The 17,578-nt window shown below is 44.6% G+C and overlaps 1 pseudogene; it reads left to right on the top strand.

Annotated features, from left to right (window-relative positions):
• Positions 1–14,674: 14,674 nt before the first annotated feature.
• LOC116365002 (homeodomain-interacting protein kinase 3-like) lies at positions 14,675–17,574 on the top strand (annotated as a pseudogene).
• Positions 17,575–17,578: the final 4 nt, after the last annotated feature.

Raw genomic sequence — 17,578 nt, 5'->3', positions numbered from 1 at the left:
ATTCAGATTACAGATACTTTTGAAAAACTAGATGATTACTTCTTGAATTAATTTCAAATTCAGAAAGGAATGTAGGCTATATAATACATTTATGTAGGCTATATAAGGAATTGAATTGGGTGCTATTTTTCGGCCCCTAGGTTTGTCAGTGTGGTGCTACAGTGAAAAAATATGTCAAAATTCCCTGCAAAGACTGGGGAGCTAAAGCCGCTGAACAGCTGGATACAAGGGCTTTATACAGGGCAGCGAGAGGGGAACCCTACAACCCTCCTCACACCTGTTGCCTTTACCAGCTGAGGCCACTAGCTGAGCCAAGCCAGGCCTAGAGTTTGGTTTGTCCCCAACGGTGGGGCTGGAGGCAGGGACAGGAGCTGTCACTGCCAGAGATGGGGGCTGGGATTGACAGTTGCCTCTTGTTGGATTAGGTTGCAGTTGAACCCCAGTTGGCCACCTCAGACAGTGAGGACTCTCTTTGTCAGGCTGGTGCCTCCAGGCTGTTTGTGGATGTGCTGTGTATTTGCTTGTCGCTCCCAGGAAGAAGAAAAAAGTATCTGCAAGATTCCACTTTGTCTTCAGAACATTTCTGTTAACTGCTTTGGGTCTTTGTGGAACTCTGCATTATGACTGTGTGGTTGACATGAATGTTCTGAATTTCTGAAGAAACTGTAGAATACACTTTTAGGGCTAGTGTAACAGTATAACTTTAGACCGTCCCCTCGCCCAAACCAGGGACCCTCTGCACACATCAACAACAGTCACCCACGAAGCATCGTTACTCATCGCTCCACAAAAGCCGCGGCCCTTGCAGAGCAAGGGGAACTACTACTTCAAGGTCTCAGAGCAAGTGACGTCACCAATTGAAACACTATTTAGTGCGCACCACCACTAACTAAGCTAGCGTTTCACATCCGTTACACTAGGATTGTGCTTTGTCTAAGTTTTGGCTCCGTGGTGAATGTACTTACTTAGTCTTGGGTACACCACTGAATCTTCTATTTTTATAGATCTCTTCTTGTCTATGACATGCTAATCATTAACGCAAACAGCAGAGACACAGTTATTAAGGATGAGCTGTAAGTCTAATCAGAAAGATGGGTTGTATATTCAGTCTTATTAAGTTCAATCTTCTTACCTCAAGACAGTGGATCGCCACACTATGATTCAGGGGCTTTCAGCTCCAATCCAAGAGGGACACAATGCTGGATCCTACTGTCCTCCTATCGTCATTTGATATGGAATGAAGTGCCAGGTGACATGGTAATCTTGCACATCATGAATTAGTTAGTTATGTTGATCTAGGCCTAAAAAGTGTTTAGTAGAGTGAACCAGCATACATTGTGGCCTTTGAGTGAGGACAAGACTTGAAGGCCCCCTATAGCCTGGTCATTGCTGTTTAGAAATGAATGAGACTAGGTGTTGTTGATGATACATTTCCCCTACAGGACAACCCCCTTTAGCTGGCAGTGCCCAGCACATGGATGATCGGTCAAGGCTATACTCCGAGATTTTATTTCAAGTGCCAGACCAGATGAGGCAAACAGATGGTTCTGTCATTTTCCAAATATATGTAAAAACAGGCTGGACAACTATGAAGCCATTTGACCAGCTGACAGGAGACTAATCTTTGCCACCAGGAGAAGGCAAACTTTTTAAAGTCTGTTAACCCATTCAACACTAAGTCCATAAAACACTTCCTTTGTCCAATATCAATCAGTGCAACTGTTATGTCAGCTGGAATGCATGATGAAAATAGACATTGGTTAAAGGGAATTGTTATTTCATGTTGCCTCACTTTAGTTTGGTGTAGGGAATCTGCAGAATCTTCAACAGTTTTTTTGTGAATGTCTTTTTATGCTTCATGCAGTTCCTGACAGCTGGACAGAGCAAGATGTCTGAGACAAACATGAACAGTTGCTATGGCAACCATATTGTCCATGTTCCTATACTGTAGTGTTATTGTAAGGCAGCATGTCAGATGTTTGCACATTTATGTCTTTGCCTTTCATTGGTGTATCTGCAGTGGTGTATGAGGAGATACGTTGAGTTGATGTCAATGACATCATGCAGAAAGAGTGGGCTTCGAGCTTTATGACATCATGCAGAAAGAGTGGGCTTCGAGCTTTATGACATCATGCAGAAAGAGTGGGCTTCGAGCTTTATGACATCATGCAGAAAGAGTGGGCTTCGAGCTTTATGACATCATGCAGAAAGAGTGGGCTTCGAGCTTTATGACATCATGCAGAAAGAGTGGGCTTCGAGCTTTATGACATCATGCAGAAAGAGTGGGCTTCGAGCTTTATTTTGTTTTGTTCCCTGAGACCATGTCCAAAACAAGCCCAATTGCAAGCCCACCTGTTTCTTTAGGAGAGAATACCATTTCAGAGTATTTCCAACCCCTGAAACCGTTCTTTCCCTGCAGTGCAACTATATTGATAGTTGTCAATATAACTCATTTGAGCAGTTTCCATTATGTACACTGAATTCCAAATCAGGAACCATCGACAACAGCATGTTCTATAGAAGGACCTTTTGAGAAAGAAGAAGGCAGTTTCCTTGGTAACTTGCATATCAATGATCCCTCCTCCAATGAATACCTTGGAGGAAAATACAGTTGGTGACCATCAACACATTTGTGGATTATTGTACAGTATGACCCGAAGAAGACAACACACATTATTTTACACAACAATTTCCTCTTTAGTTATTGCTTTACCGGTGAAGTTTTATTTAAAAAAATAAGTGTCAACATTTTGCTGGAATTTAGAAATATAAAAAGTATGAACATCTCTATAACATGTCACAGTTGTAAACCAAGAAAGAAATCAGCCAAACATTCACAACTGTACTGAACAAACATGAGAATGGATTTGGAGAACAAGTGACTAATAGTCCCATTGGAATAGAAAGAGATTATAAATATTATGAAACACCTTTAGACAAGCTTCGGAAATATTTTTCTTCTCTATGTATAATCTTTGAACGCATATCAGTATGGACAATTTAGAATTTAATGACGTTTCTGTATTACTTGTCTTGAAGCATATGACTTTAAACAGGCACCTACATTGCAATTTCGTCTGCCATTCATTTGAATGATAAAACAGTTTATGAGAATAAGAATCTAATGTTATTTTGGGAGGAAAATATTTTTGTCTTGACCACTGCATCTCTAAATCCTACGCATGAGTGGCCCTGTTGCCCATTATATACATGTTGACAGCTGCCACATAGTGAACGCGCTTTTCATTGGGCGCGCGCAGCTCGACTATCGATTCGTCTAGTCTAGCTCAATGCCATCAACTCATTTTCACACAGCCTGGGCTAGACAGAGCAGAGGGACGTGTTGGAGACAGACGGAACGGGAAGATCTTTCGGGAAATAGGGCTAACGTACGCCCTTTCAGAGATGGGCTTTCTCGCCCAAAGAGGCAAGAGAATAACTTGAACTGCATAGTTACATCCTGGGCTAAATTGGTGTCATTGAACCTTTATATGCTCAAGTTATTTGAAGTTTAAAATGTGGGAGATGGGGGTGTTGTCGAGAGCGAGGTCTCCCCTCCTGTTGTCCAGGACAAGATGGCAGCAGTGCAGGCTAACTCTGCATGGTATGGGTATATAGCTAAGTCCACAACATGTTCAGAGAAGCCCTGGATTCTACGTATTGGTACTCTATAAGAAGGTAAGCAGTCAGTTCTATTATCTTTGATGTTATTTGGAAGGATAAACATGTAGCAAAAATATTTGGCACATTTTTACCATTACAATTATTAGTTGTATCTACCGTTAGCTATATAAAAACATGAAGGCAAGCCAGCTAGGAAGCTATAGTAGGTTGTATTTCTGGCGTACGCTGTGAATTTGATTTGTCTGTTATAGTTAGTGCTTTTTTTTGTTAGTTGCGGTAGCTATTTAGAAGTTTGTCGACAGGAAGCCCATCCAACGGTACTAGTTAACTGTTGGCTAGCAAGTAAGTGTTGACATGTTCATCAATGTAAAATTAGCCTATAGCTCCAATACTTGTCAGAATATTGACAAGTTCACCATTTGGCAATACCTGTAACGTTTACATATCATTTGAATACCGTAGTAGCTAGCTAGTTAAATCACATCAGGTGTTATTGAAACAGGTCTGTCTCTCTGTGTGAGATTAGGCTAACAATGCATCGTCAAGGTGTTTTTCTAATACAGCCAGTTGGTTTCAGACAGTCAGCTATCTAGTTTCACCCACAGCAACCCCCTCATTAACGTCACCAGCCTTTTGCTGTTTCCAAGCACGGAATTATCTCATGCAGAAGTAGTCAACAGGGTATCGTCTGCCATTTAAGAACAGAGCAGATCAGGGACCAATTTATATTCACTGTCACTGGGAAAATCCGAGGTTGAAATAGATGTGTGTGGGATTAGCATACATGGTAAATTGCAGTTATTTCCTCACTCAGTTTGTTCCCCCTCCTCCAACCCTCTCCTGTACCCGGCTCTATGCCACCTTCAAAACAACCAACCCACTCCTGTACCCGGCTCTATGCCACCTTCAAAACAACCAACCCTCTTCCCCCAAAAACATCCTGATAGACGTTTCTTGATCCTGTGTTGACACACATTCTGAAAAATGACCACTTTAATGACCATTCTTGTTTCATGGCCTAGCATTCTTCTGCCTACTTTACATTGATCCTGCCAGTCTGACATCTTTATCTGTTCTTGCCTCAGTCTGACGTTTAAACTCACCACCACTCACCTTGTAAAAACACAAACATCTCGGTTGAAGGGGCTCTGCTCTGTGACTTCCTTGCCAGCACTTTATTTGTGCTAAGAGAGAAACTAATGAAGGCACTAAACCTAGGCCTGTTGGTAGTGTAAGAGGCATTGGGTGGAGGCTGAATGCTCTTGGCATGGTTTGAGCCAGCCAACCTTTTCTGGGGAGAGTGATAGCTTGAGAGTTTGGACAGGGTGCCCGAACAGTCTTCTTGTCTCTGAGTGAAGTGTTCTCACAATGTGCTATTTCATGCAACAACAAGAGCTAATGAATACCCAGATTAATCATTTAAGGTGATTAGCGTGTTTGGCAACATTAGTCGTTGCTATAAGCCCTGCTGACACATACTTACTCTACCCCCTACTGCGTGCCCCCCAATAAGTCCAAATCAGATGTTTCTTTATTTCATTCATCTGAAAGCAGGGCAGGAGTGGATGCACAACTATCGGGAGAGTGAGAAGGGGATGATGCCTTGCTCACCATCTCGTGGTCTCCTGATTTGAAGCAGCATACTTGATTAAGTTGTGGTACTCGTGATCTTGCGTTGAGTGTGCTTGTTCAACCCCGCTCCTCTATCCTCCCCTTGGGCATTAATGCATGAAGGCTGTTGTTTTTTTACCCTGAGCTCATTCTGGTATGAAGTCAAACAGTGGCTTAAGGAAGTAGACACATGGTGTGGACACAAGGCAGCCTGTGTCTTCAAATCAACATTTATTGGTCGCGTACGCAGATTTGCAGATGTTATCACAGTCCAATGCTTGTTTCTAGCTCCAACAGGGCAGTAATACCTAGCAATAAAAAATAAACAATACACACACACTCCAGAAAAATGAAGAAATACTAGAATGAGAAATGTCAGAGCACGGGAATATAATATATAGGCCTATACATATTATGGATGGATAGATAGTTCTAGTGTTTTTAGACCCCTTGACTTTTTCCACATTTTGTTATTATAGCCTTATTCTAAAATGGATTAAATTGTTTTTTTTCACCTTCAACTCTACACACAATGCTCCATAATGACAAGGCAACACGTTTTTTTTTTAGACATAAATAAATGACTGAAATATCACATTTAAGTATTCAGACTCTTTAATCAGTACTTCGTTGAAGCGCCTTTGGCAGCGATTACAGTCTCAAGTCTTGTTGGGTATGACGCTACAAGCTTGGTCAGAGAGACCATCGGGTTCTTGTGACCTCCCTGACCAAAGCCCTTCTCCCTGGGTTGCCAGCTCTAAGAAGAGTCTTGGTGGTTCCAAACTTCTTCCATTTAAGAATGATGGAGGCCACTGTGTTCTTGTATGCAGCATTGAAGGTACCCATTTTTTTTGGTACCCTGCCCCAGATCTCCGAGACAGGATTGCGACTGTCTCTGAGCTCTACGAACAATTCCTTCAACCTCATGGTTTGGTTTTTGCTTTGAAATGCACTGTCATCTCTGGGTCCTTATATAGACAGGGATGTGCCTTCATGTCCAATCAATTGACTTTACCACAGGTGGACTCCAATCAAGTTGTAGAAACATCTCAAGGATGATCAATGGAAACAGGATGCACCTGAGCTCAAATTCAAGTCTCATAGCAAAGGGTCTGAATACCTATGTAAAGGTATTTCTGTTTTTTATTTTTAGTAAATTAGCACACAAAAAAACATTTTGCTTTGTCATTATGGGGTGTTGTGTGTAGATTGAGGGGGAAAATGAAATGTAATACATTTTAGAATAAGGCTGTAACGTAACAAAATGTGGAAAAGGGAAGGGGTCTGAATACTTTCCGAAGAGTGTGTGTGTGGACAGTATATGAATAAAAGGTGTGTATAGTAGTAGTTATATAGGATGATCCATTACTAGAATACAGTATATACATTTAAAGTAAGTAAACATTTATTAAAATGACCAGTATTCAATGACTCTATGTACATAGGGCAGCAGTCTCTAATGTGCAAGCTAGAGTAACAGGTGGTCGTCACTGTTCTAGCCAGCTAAGGTTTAGGGTCGGGTACTGGCTCGTGGTGACTGTTTAACAGTCTAATGGCCTGCAGATAGAATGGGGATTCTCATGAAACCGGTTTTAAACATGTCTGTAGGCAATTGAGTTACAAAACCACGATGCATCTATCATTCTCAGGATTAAGATGCCTAGTTTTTGACAATGTGTCTTTTTAAATACATTTGTACTTTTTCGCCTGAATTTTGTACATTTTCACGCCAAATTATCATTACTGAAGATGCGTACGGATAACATTTTTGGTCAATTTTTTACAATTTTATTTTAGAAAAATCTAATTTATGTAAATAAACAATGTTTTGCTGTAAATCATAAATTGTATACTAATTCAAGTTGACATTAAACTATAACAATTATTACGTACAAACACAGTGGACATGTCTCATTACGTAACACTTTTTGAAGTTCCTGTTAAAAATTCCAATCAGTTTTTAAATAAATGTTTATTCACCCATGATGCATCATCTAGAGGAGTATTAGAAGTGAAGTTAATTCATTTGCTTATATTCCTCCAGAATAGTTTTTATTCTCAAACACCCCACTTGGCTTTCTCATTACCGAAATGGCTAAAAAGCTCAATTTGGTGAGGTCAAATAAATTTGTTATTTATTTTTTAAATATTTGTATTTTCAGTGTTTCAGGCCTTTTTTATTTTATTTTAAATTTTACCCCTTTTTCTCCCCAATTTTGTGGTATCCAATTGTTTAGTAGCTACTATCTTGTCTCATCGCTACAACTCCCGTACGGGCTCGGGAGAGACGAAGGTTGAAAGTCATGCGTCCTCCGATACACAACCCAACCAAGCCACACTGCTTCTTAACACAGCGCGAAGCCAGCCGCACCAATGTGTCGGAGGAAGTGCGAAGTGACCATTTCAGGTTGTCAGTGATGTGCACTCAGAGAAATTTAAAACTTTTGACCCTCTCCGTTTATGTGGATGGAGGCGTGTTCTCACTACTGTCTCCTGTAGTTCATGATCAGCTGCTTAGTTGTTGAGGTAGAGGTTTATTTTCCTGGCACCACTCTGCCAGAGTTCTCACATCCTCCCTGTAGGCTCTCATCGTTGTTGGTAATCAGGTCTACCACTGTTGTGTCGCCAGCAAACTTGATGATTGAGTTGGGGATGTGCGTGACCACGCTGTCATGAGTAAAGCAGGAGGCTGAGCGTGTTGTTGCCTACCTTCACCACTTGGAGTCGGCCTGTCAGGAAATCCAGGACCCAGTTGCACACGGAGAGGTTCAGACCCAGGGCTCTGAGCTTAGTGATGAGCTTGGAGGGTACTATGGTGTTAAAGGCTGAGCTGTAGTCGATGAACAGAATCCTTACATAGGTATTTCTCTTGTCCAGGTGGGATAGGGCAGTGTGCAGAGCAACAGCGATTGTGTCGTATGTTGAGGCAAAATGTGAATTGTAGTGGGTCTAAGGTGACTGGTGAGGTGGAGGTGGTATGTGAATTGTAATGGGTCTAAGGTGGCTGGTGAGGTGGAGGTGGTATGTGAATTGTAATGGGTCTAAGGTGGCTGGTGAGGTGGAGGTCATATGGTCCTTAATGCATACAGAAGCTCCACACCCATCAGTGTCAACATAAGCTGCTGTAGGTTGAGTGTTTGACTGTTCTCTCCCGTTGAGGCAGATTTATACTGGTCCAGTGTGTCACCGCCCTTTATTGACCTGCCCTGCACTCAATTTGTTGGTCTCCCTTGTCTCTAAGTGAGGCATGCTGTATACAGTCTGTTGGTCTCCCTTGTCTCTAAGTGAGGCATGCTGTATACAGTCTGTTGGTCTCCCTTGTCTCTAAGTGAGGCATGCTGTATACAGTCTGTTGGTCTCCCTTGTCTCTAAGTGAGGCATGCTGTACTCAGTTTGTTGGTCTCCCTTGTCTCTAAGTGAGGCATGCTGTATACAGTCTGTTGGTCTCCCTTGTCTCTAAGTGAGGCATGCTGTACGCAGTCTGTTGGTCTCCCTTGTCTCTAAGTGAGGCATGCTGTATACAGTTTGTTGGTCTCCCTTGTCTCTAAGTGAGGCATGCTGTACTCAGTTTGTTGGTCTCCCTTGTCTCTAAGTGAGGCATGCTGTATACAGTTTGTTGCACATCAGCGTTTGTTTATCCATTAGCGTTTATCAGCCAGTAGTAGTACATTTTGGAAGGGACTTACTGCTGTGTTTGTGCCACGTGACCACTCAAAACACGCCACGTCATTCTGCTGTGACTGTTGAATGTGACTGTCCATGCGATTGGATAAAGGCCTCTATGTTCTGGAGCACGGGACCTCATGATGCTTTATCTGGGCCCTTAAGGCTGTCTGTTTTAGCAGTCCTCCACTCACAAGACAAGCCCATATGACCATAGTCTTTGAAGAGGCATAGGGCACATGTTGCCCAGACCCTTAGTGGTTCACTTCTAATTACTGAAGAGAGACAGAGTTTGAAAGTCTAGTAGTCCACTCAGACATTTATTTTAAATTCAAATGCAATACTTAAATTCTAATTTAAATTCAAAGAGGATAGATAACCCAACTGTGACTGATGGGCCTAAATAACCCAACTGTGACTGATGGGCCTAAATAACCCAACTGTGACGGATGGGCCTAAATAACCCAACTGTGACGGATGGGCCTAAATAACCCAACTGTGACGGATGGGCCTAAATAACCCAACTGTGACGGATGGGCCTAAATAACCCAACTGTGACGGATGGGCCTAAATAACCCAACTGTGACTGATGGGCCTAAATAACCCAACTGTGACTGATGGGCCTAAATAACCCAACTGTGACTGATGGGCCTAAATAACCCAACAACTGTGACTGATGGGCCTCAATAACCCAACAACTGTGACTGATGGGCCTAAGTAACCCAACAACTGTGACTGATGGGCCTAAATAACCCAACAACTGTGACTGATGGGCCTAAATAACCCAACAACTGTGACTGATGGGCCTAAATAACCCAACAACTGTGACTGATGGGCCAGGGATATATTCTGGGAAGGTATCTGGGTGTCGTTCTCTAGTCACTCAGGGTTGAGATGCTGGACAGTTGTTGATGGACTATCCCCTGAGAGCATTTTCAGCTGAAATGTTCCTCCAGTCTTTTATGAGAGGAATTCTCTGAGACTCCTGCACTGTTTCTTTGCTTTCAGGCCCAGTATCTTATCTCCTTGATCCTGACAAGATGCCTAAAGCCCGAAGGCCTTTACTAATGAAACATCTCTTTATATTGTTTTTTATTGCTTACCACATATAGAAAACGTAAATAAACACTTTATAAGATAGATCCAAATGTAGCCAACTTTTAGAGGAATTTGTTTGATCTTGGGGTTCATTTCTTTTCTAAGTGAAATTACAGCCTCGTTCCTGTTTTTTCTGTTTGCTGCTAAAGGTTTTGGCAATTTTTTTTGTATCTTCCAAGGCACATACATTGAGGAGCCAGGGGTGGGCCAGAGCCAGGGGTGGGCCAGAGCCAGGGGTGGGCCAGAGCCAGGGGTGGGCCAGAGCCAGGGGTGGGCCAGAGCCAGGGGTGGGCCAGGCACCGCTTGACCTGTAGAGCTGGAGAACCAAATGGACTTTTACTGTGTGACAGAACTGTGTACTACACATTCTCTTCCCCAACCACCAGGTCCACTGACATTTTGGTTGTGCTTGCATAACTGGTGTGCGGGACAAGCTAGAGAGATGTGCTTTGTAAAGGCCTAGATCCCAAATGAATCAAACCTCAAAAAAGCCCATGTGGAGAACATCCCCTAGATTTTCTTAAAGTCGGGGTGTCTTTGCACCCTGTTATTGCCTCAATCCCAACTAAGCCTACTTACAGTCCTTAAACATGGCGATGTGTTTTCCACAATTAGTTTTAATTGTTTTCCACCAGAATGGGCTGTTATAGTTCTCGCGCCCTGCTCCTTTTCACATCTCGGGCAAAACAGTTTCTTTCTCTCCCCTCACTGGGTTATTTGGTCTGAGGACAGGTGTGTTCTTTTTTTTTTTTTTCGACCCCTCAATTTAATGCCCGCCTGGTTCAAAGGTCAACCATGTGCAATTACTTTGAGCTGAAGGCTGCTGAAACCCCCAGCAGCTCTGAGTGATGTAACATGACGACTGGGATTCAGGAGGTAATAATATCCAGGGCCCTGCAGCTGACACTCTGGAGGCTCTGCTAAATTAAAGAGCCTCCAGTCGTCATTTTTCTTTCACCTTTATTTAAGGTAGGCAAGTTGAGAACACCTTTATTTAAGGTAGGCAAGTTGAGAACACCTTTATTTAAGGTAGGCAAGTTGAGAACACCTTTATTTAACCAGGTAGGCTAGTTGAGAACACCTTTATTTAACCAGGTAGGCAAGTTGAGAACACCTTTATTTAACATACAGTCAATAATACAGTAGAAACAAGTCTATATACGAGGTGAGCAAATGAGGTGAAATAAGGGAGGTAAAGGCAAAAAAAAAGGCCATGATGGCAAAGTAAATACAATATAGCAAGTAAAACCCTGGAATGGTAGATTTGCAGTGGAAGAATGTGCAAAGTAGAAATAAAAATAATGGGGTGCAAAGGAGCTAAATAAATAAATAAATAAAATAAATACAGTAGGGAAAGAGGTAGTTGTTTGGGCTAAATTATAGGTGGGCTATGTACAGGTGCAGTAATCTGTGAGCTGCTCTGACAGTTGGTGCTTAAAGCTAGTGAGGGAGATAAGTGTTTCCAGTTTCAGAGATTTTTGTAGTTCGTTCCAGTCATTGGCAGCAGAGAACTGGAAGGAGAGGCGGCCAAAGAAAGAATTGGTTTTGGGGGTGACTAGAGAGATATACCTGCTGGAGCGTGTGCTACAGGTGGGAGATGCTATGGTGACCAGCGAGTTGAGATAAGGGGGGACTTTACCTAGCAGGGTCTTGTAGATGACATGGAGCCAGTGGGTTTGGCGACAAGTATGAAGCGAGGGCCAGCCAACGAGAGAGTACAGGTCGCAATGGTGGGTAGTATATGGGTCTTTGGTGACAAAACGGATGGCACTGTGATAGACTGCATCCAATTTGTTGAGTAGGGTATTGGAGGCTATTTTGTAAATGACATCGCCAAAGTCGAGGATTGGTAGGATGGTCAGTTTTACAAGGATATGTTTGGCAGCATGAGTGAAGGAGGCTTTGTTGCGAAATAGGAAGCCAATTCTAGATTTAACTTTGGATTGGAGATGTTTGATGTTGGTCTGGAAGGAGAGTTTACAGTCTAACCAGACACCCAGGTATTTGTAGTTGTCCACGTATTCTAAGTCCGAACCGAGTCATCAGTCGCCTTCTGTCCCAGAAGCATTCACCCCTGTTAAAGGGGGGGAAGGGTGTTTAAGAACGGGAGTATACACTGTCCACTTACAGCTCCGCTAGCTTATCAGTTTGATGTTTCACACAAAAAGCCCATTTAGAGGGAAAATGGTCGCTGCTTGATAGCATTATTGTGTCTCAAAGGCCTGATTCTCAGTGCCCTGTCACCAAACGGCACCATAGGGCCTGATTGTGTAGAGCAGTCGGAGGAATAGGACAGGCCTTATCTGCCTGCTCAGAATAGGGGCTGGAGCGGTGGCTCACAGACCTACCGTTGTTATCAACACAGCCTGTGTGGTGCTTTCCGTTGAGCAGATTTTCTAGAGGAGGCTGGGCCCTCCGCAGTGGTTTGGGACAGCCCTGCATTTCCTGTGGTCGGACTTTACGCATGTTTTCTTCTCTTTTAAATGTCTGCCGGTTTCTTGAAGAAGGATTCTGGAAACTTTATTGTCTGAGTAAGCGGAAGCCAGGGGATTTGAGCAGTTAGCCCGACTGCAGCCAAGGATTGCTGTGTTTTTCCACCACATGGTCTCATTCAGACCGGGGAGACTGGAGGCTTGGCTGCTCATGTGAAACGGTCAGTACTTGGTCTAAACTGACGACGCAGGCGACATCATTTAACACAACTCTGTCAGCTGAGAGGGATTTTACCATCAGTCTATATCAGGCCCAGTGATTGACAGTTCGGCATTAAACTTTGGGATGTTTTTTGCTTGTATTCCTTTACTTTCTGTTAACCTCAACAGATCCACTGTTCTGCCACAGGGGTTGAGAGTTGTTTTGAGGAGCCCGGTTGTGTTTCCTATGTTCTGTGTTTTTTTTTCAAGCAGAGCAGCTATTTGGCTTCTCGCTCCCTCTGTTCCTCTCCCAGTCACTGGTGTTGGTCAGACAGACACTGGGATGGCCGCTGGGTTAATATTTGCAGTGTGGGCTGCTAATCAGGCCAGTAAACTGGACACCACCCTTCCTGGAGCGCTATCCATCTTGCACCAGAGCTACTCCCTCAGGCTCCAGAGCAGTCTCACCCTCCTCCTAGCATCTGTTTGTTTTCTCTTTCCTCCTTCGTTCAGGCAGTAATTGTCTGCCACTGTCAGCGACAGGGCGCAGGGAGTCAAATGTTCTTTTGAGAAATGGAGAGGTTTTTCTTCTCGTTTTCTTCCAGAAAGCATCACCGACCTGTCTGCTCCTGCCTCGGGGGGCTAAATGAGGAGAGCAGCATCATTTCCTGTAAGCTAGCGCTCTCCTGCCTGAGATCGATGTGATGGCCTATGTAATACTCAGTGGGCCTGTGCAGTCACCTAACCCCTGCAGGTTGTGACTAGCCTCTCCCTTCTTGGCAGAGCAGAGATCATGTATAGTATGGCGGTAGTTTGTCTATGGCTGGAGTTGAATGAGGAAGGAGGGGTAAAGGTTGGTTAACGTTTTAGATAAGGTTATCTGTATCAGGGTTTGACTGTGTCAGTTGCTGAGGTCTAACGTCATCGGCTGGCTATACAGAACATTAGGAGAGTGGAGCGGCCAGTATTGATGTGTTGCTGATTACTGGGCGATTTGGTTGTTTTCCATACTGTAGGAACAGCAGGACATGGTGCACACAATGATGAGTGTTCTCTGTGGTGACACGGCACAACTGCTGAGAGCTCGATGTTCTTCTCTTAGGACCAAGCTGGTTTCTGCCATTCATGACAAGCAACAACCAGAGTTGGGGTGGATTCCATGTGTGTTAATTTCAATTCAGGAATTTAATGGAGCGTTCCTTTGGGACATTACCGTAATGTAAAGGCCAAACTGGGAATATTTCAATTGGATTTGAAATGGCCTATTCAAAATGGAATTGTCTCTACTTTTGTTTGATGACCTGTCTTAATTCTCTGACTGAAAGCCTTGTTGTGGTGCCAACTGATGTGACACCGTCATTCAAAACTAAACACATCCCTTTCTGTTACTTGTTAGATTACGGAATCATTGATTCCACTGTTAGGAACTGGGTTAGTCTCAACTTGTAGGCCTCCGGGACCAAAAGCCATTTCCTGTCCTCACCCTACCACTCCAGTTTGAGCTTGTTCTGAACACTATGTGTATGGAGAAGGGCTACTTGGTCTTATTCTGACCAACCTTACCCTAAGCTGTGCCTCATCACATTAGTGCACAATGTGTCAAACTCATTCCACAGTGGGCCTAATATTTTGGGGTTTCCCTCCTTTGTACTTGATTTGATGGATTAATGCCACTATTTAGTTAGTCTGTCTAGGTCTTAATTGAAAGGGAACACTAGGCCCTCTGTGGAATGAGTTTGACACCCCTGCATTAGTGCCTGGAAGATAGCAGCACACTATTATTAACAATATTTGTTAAGCTCTTATTTGTAAATTCCCTCTCCGATTGGCCTGCTAGCAAGGCCAACCTCTGAATAAAGCTAAAGCCTAAAAGGTGTGTGTAGAAAAGCTGAAACGACAAGCAGTCCAGAAGCTACCCAGTGTTGCCTGCCTAGTCAGTCTAGCGAGTCAGGAATTGGCAGGCTCCCCTTTCTGCGAGCACGTGATTGTAGCCTGTTGAATAGTGCACACTTCTGAAGTTCCCTTTTGCTTTGCAACTGCTGCTGCTGAGCACAACCCGGGCAGACTGTATACTGTAGTTCTCCGCCGTCCTCCTAATAACTCCCATGGAGGGAATCATCAGGGTGTGTCTCACTGAACTTCAGAGAGAGGACAACATCTCCTAACATGGAGGAGAATGAGAGTGAAGACAGGTAGGCAATGACTAGGAACGTTAGTTCCGATTCTTGGCTATTGAGGCCTCATGTTCCTGCTATCGTTGAAAAGTTGGGGACTGAGAGCGAGGTGTTTGTTCTCTCATTTGGCACCTGTAATTATAGCTCCTTCCACTAATCTGGAAGGTGTAATTTGGGAACAATTATTTTCTTCTCATTTTGGAGAGGTGCTGTCTACTCGACAGTGTGCCCCTGTCTGTGACTCACCACCCACAGTCTTGTTATTTGTGAGACAGGGTTGTCTTTTGGAAGCTCTAGCAGTCTAGCGATGGGGCTTTGGGACGAGCATGCTCTGCATCTAAATCCGTCAAGGTGAATGCACCATTGATTTATAGTCAAAGAGCCAACAGGGAAGAGACACTTTGATGTCACTGGACGGGCTCCAGATGAAAGGAAGTAGGTCGTGGGCTCACCAGGCAGGGCCACGACAGCCTATTCTGATAAGGTCACTGTGCCAGGCCGCCCTGGCCAACCCGCCACAGCTGCCACCTCTCTTTAGACCCCCCCCCCAAAAAATCCCACAGAATATGAATAAAACGTATCACGTTATCCTAGTCCCTCACTAGCCCAAGCCTGAAGACCTCATCCAATTTCCAAATATTTCCATGGCATTTGCTGGGATGGGGTCGCTTCTTGTTTTTCTTTTTCTCTCAAAATGAGAGGGGGGTGTGAGGGAGGAGCATTCCTCTCTGAGCTGTGTAATGTGAGAGGAGCTGGCTGGCATGTAGACCTCATGCTAGGGCTCTGCCCCCCCACTTCTCTCTGAGACTCTCTCTCTCTCTCCTCTCAACCACTCTCTTCGAACACATCGGTTGCCTAGAGACCCGCTGTGGGATGCATGGTAACGGCAGGGAAAGGTCATCCAAACCTTTTTGAGAAGTTAGTCATCCCCTACGGTGGAGGTGGTATGGGGGCTCCAGTGGATGAGGCAGGAAGGTGAGGGTGTTCTAGAACACTCCACGGAGCATATCTTCTTCCCTCTGCTAGGCGCTTGATTGGTCAGCTTGGTGTCTTTTGGCTGTGGTGGGAGTGGGGTCTTTCTGTGGAGGTGTTGGTGTGGGGTTGTAACGGGCTAAAGGTCAGCTGTGATGTCATCCCTAGAGTGATGCAAGTGTCATTATGAGAGCAGTGTGGAAGCCTCTGGTTGTTCTTGCTGAACTCGGCAAGATTGTTGCTTGGTTATATTTGCTAATTCGCTTATCTCCATTCATGATGTTTTAATGGAGGGGCTGTGTTGCTGAATTTTGTGTTGCTATTATGCAATTGCACATGCAAACATTCAGAGTGAGCAGGCTTTGGAAAAAAGTCCCCCTCCCAGTACTTTTCCACCGTTTTCTTGAGAAATGGCACCGTGGTGTAAAGCACAAATGCAGCAGTGAAGCCGTTCAAGCTTCCGTCTTGTTTATGAAGAAGATATTTAGCCTGTATAGTGAAGTTTTTTTACCACAGGGGTGTGTGGTGTGTGTGGTGTGTGTGTGTGTGTGTGTGTGTGTGTGTTGCAGTGTCAGAACAACTGGAAAGGTCACCTTTTCTTTTCACTATGCAAATCAATCAGCCAATCGGCAGCCTCCAGTCATTTGTTGACATGGTCTTTTTATATCACTATGCAGACTGGACTTTCTCATCCAGCAGGAATACATGAAAATACACCTACATTTATTTAGGCCCAGTGTCATTTTATTTGGATGACATCCCTCATAGCCACTTACCTCGTTGACCTAACTGAAATCACATGTCATGTCCGTGGTGAAATGGATTACCATAGGACACTTTGACCTTTCACACTGCTCTTTGCCAGTAACGCTATAGTTAGAACCTTTACAGTTGCTGTTTAATATTTTAGATGATGTTGTGTGGGTGTGAGCATCAAAACGACGTTCCCTAAGTAGGTGGATCAAGCTTTGATAATATGCTAACGTTGTCTTTCTTCTCGTTTGAATGTCTCTGTCCAGGTATGGCCTCACAAGTCTGGATCTACCCACCACACATTTATCAACCCAGACTAGTGCCCTTTGCAGCGTGAAGAAAGTCAAAGTGGAGCCCAGCAGCTGTGTGTGTACCATGAGAGAGCCCAACCGCGGACTTCTCTGAACGGCAGAACCCTTGGCATAGCGACACCCGATCAGACTCGCTCCCTCCTTTGCGACCCGAGACTTGGCAGTGGGCGACAGAACGCGTGGCGGCGGGCAGGAGTTCCCTGTACAGACGGTGGCCGTGTGCGTGGGGTACGGAGAAAGCAGAACGGAACAGGAGGAACAGGCCCGGAGGAGGCCAGCAGCCCCAGGACACAGGCCCGTCTCCTGGCAGGGCAAGGGGCAGGAGCAGACGGACAGAGACAGGGGAGGCAGCAGTAGTGGAGCGACAGGAGGAGGGGGAAGGGGGGAGGAAGGTAGAGGAGGAGGTAGGAAGGAAGAGACAGAAGGTGACTGGGAAGAGGGTGATTGTGGAGGTTTGAACTGGCCGACAGCGCTCAGCGATGTGGGCTGAAACGTAAGAGCGAGGAGCTTGATAACCGCGGGAGCACCATGCAGATAGTGGAGGACCTGTCCATGTTGCCCAGCATGATGCAAACGACCAAGGGGGGAATCCAGCTGGGTTGCCCACGGCTGTAGGGGGCGGAGGAGGACCCCCAACCAAACAGGGAGCGGTGGGCGGAGCAGGAGGGGGTGATGGGGACTACCAGCTGGTGCAGCACGAAGGTCCTGTGCATGAGAACACGTACGAGGTGCTGGACTT

The sequence above is a fragment of the Oncorhynchus kisutch genome, unplaced genomic scaffold (genome assembly GCF_002021735.2).
Source record: "Oncorhynchus kisutch isolate 150728-3 unplaced genomic scaffold, Okis_V2 scaffold1149, whole genome shotgun sequence".
Taxonomy (NCBI): domain Eukaryota; kingdom Metazoa; phylum Chordata; class Actinopteri; order Salmoniformes; family Salmonidae; genus Oncorhynchus; species Oncorhynchus kisutch.
This window is presented reverse-complemented; position numbering and strand designations above follow the sequence as displayed.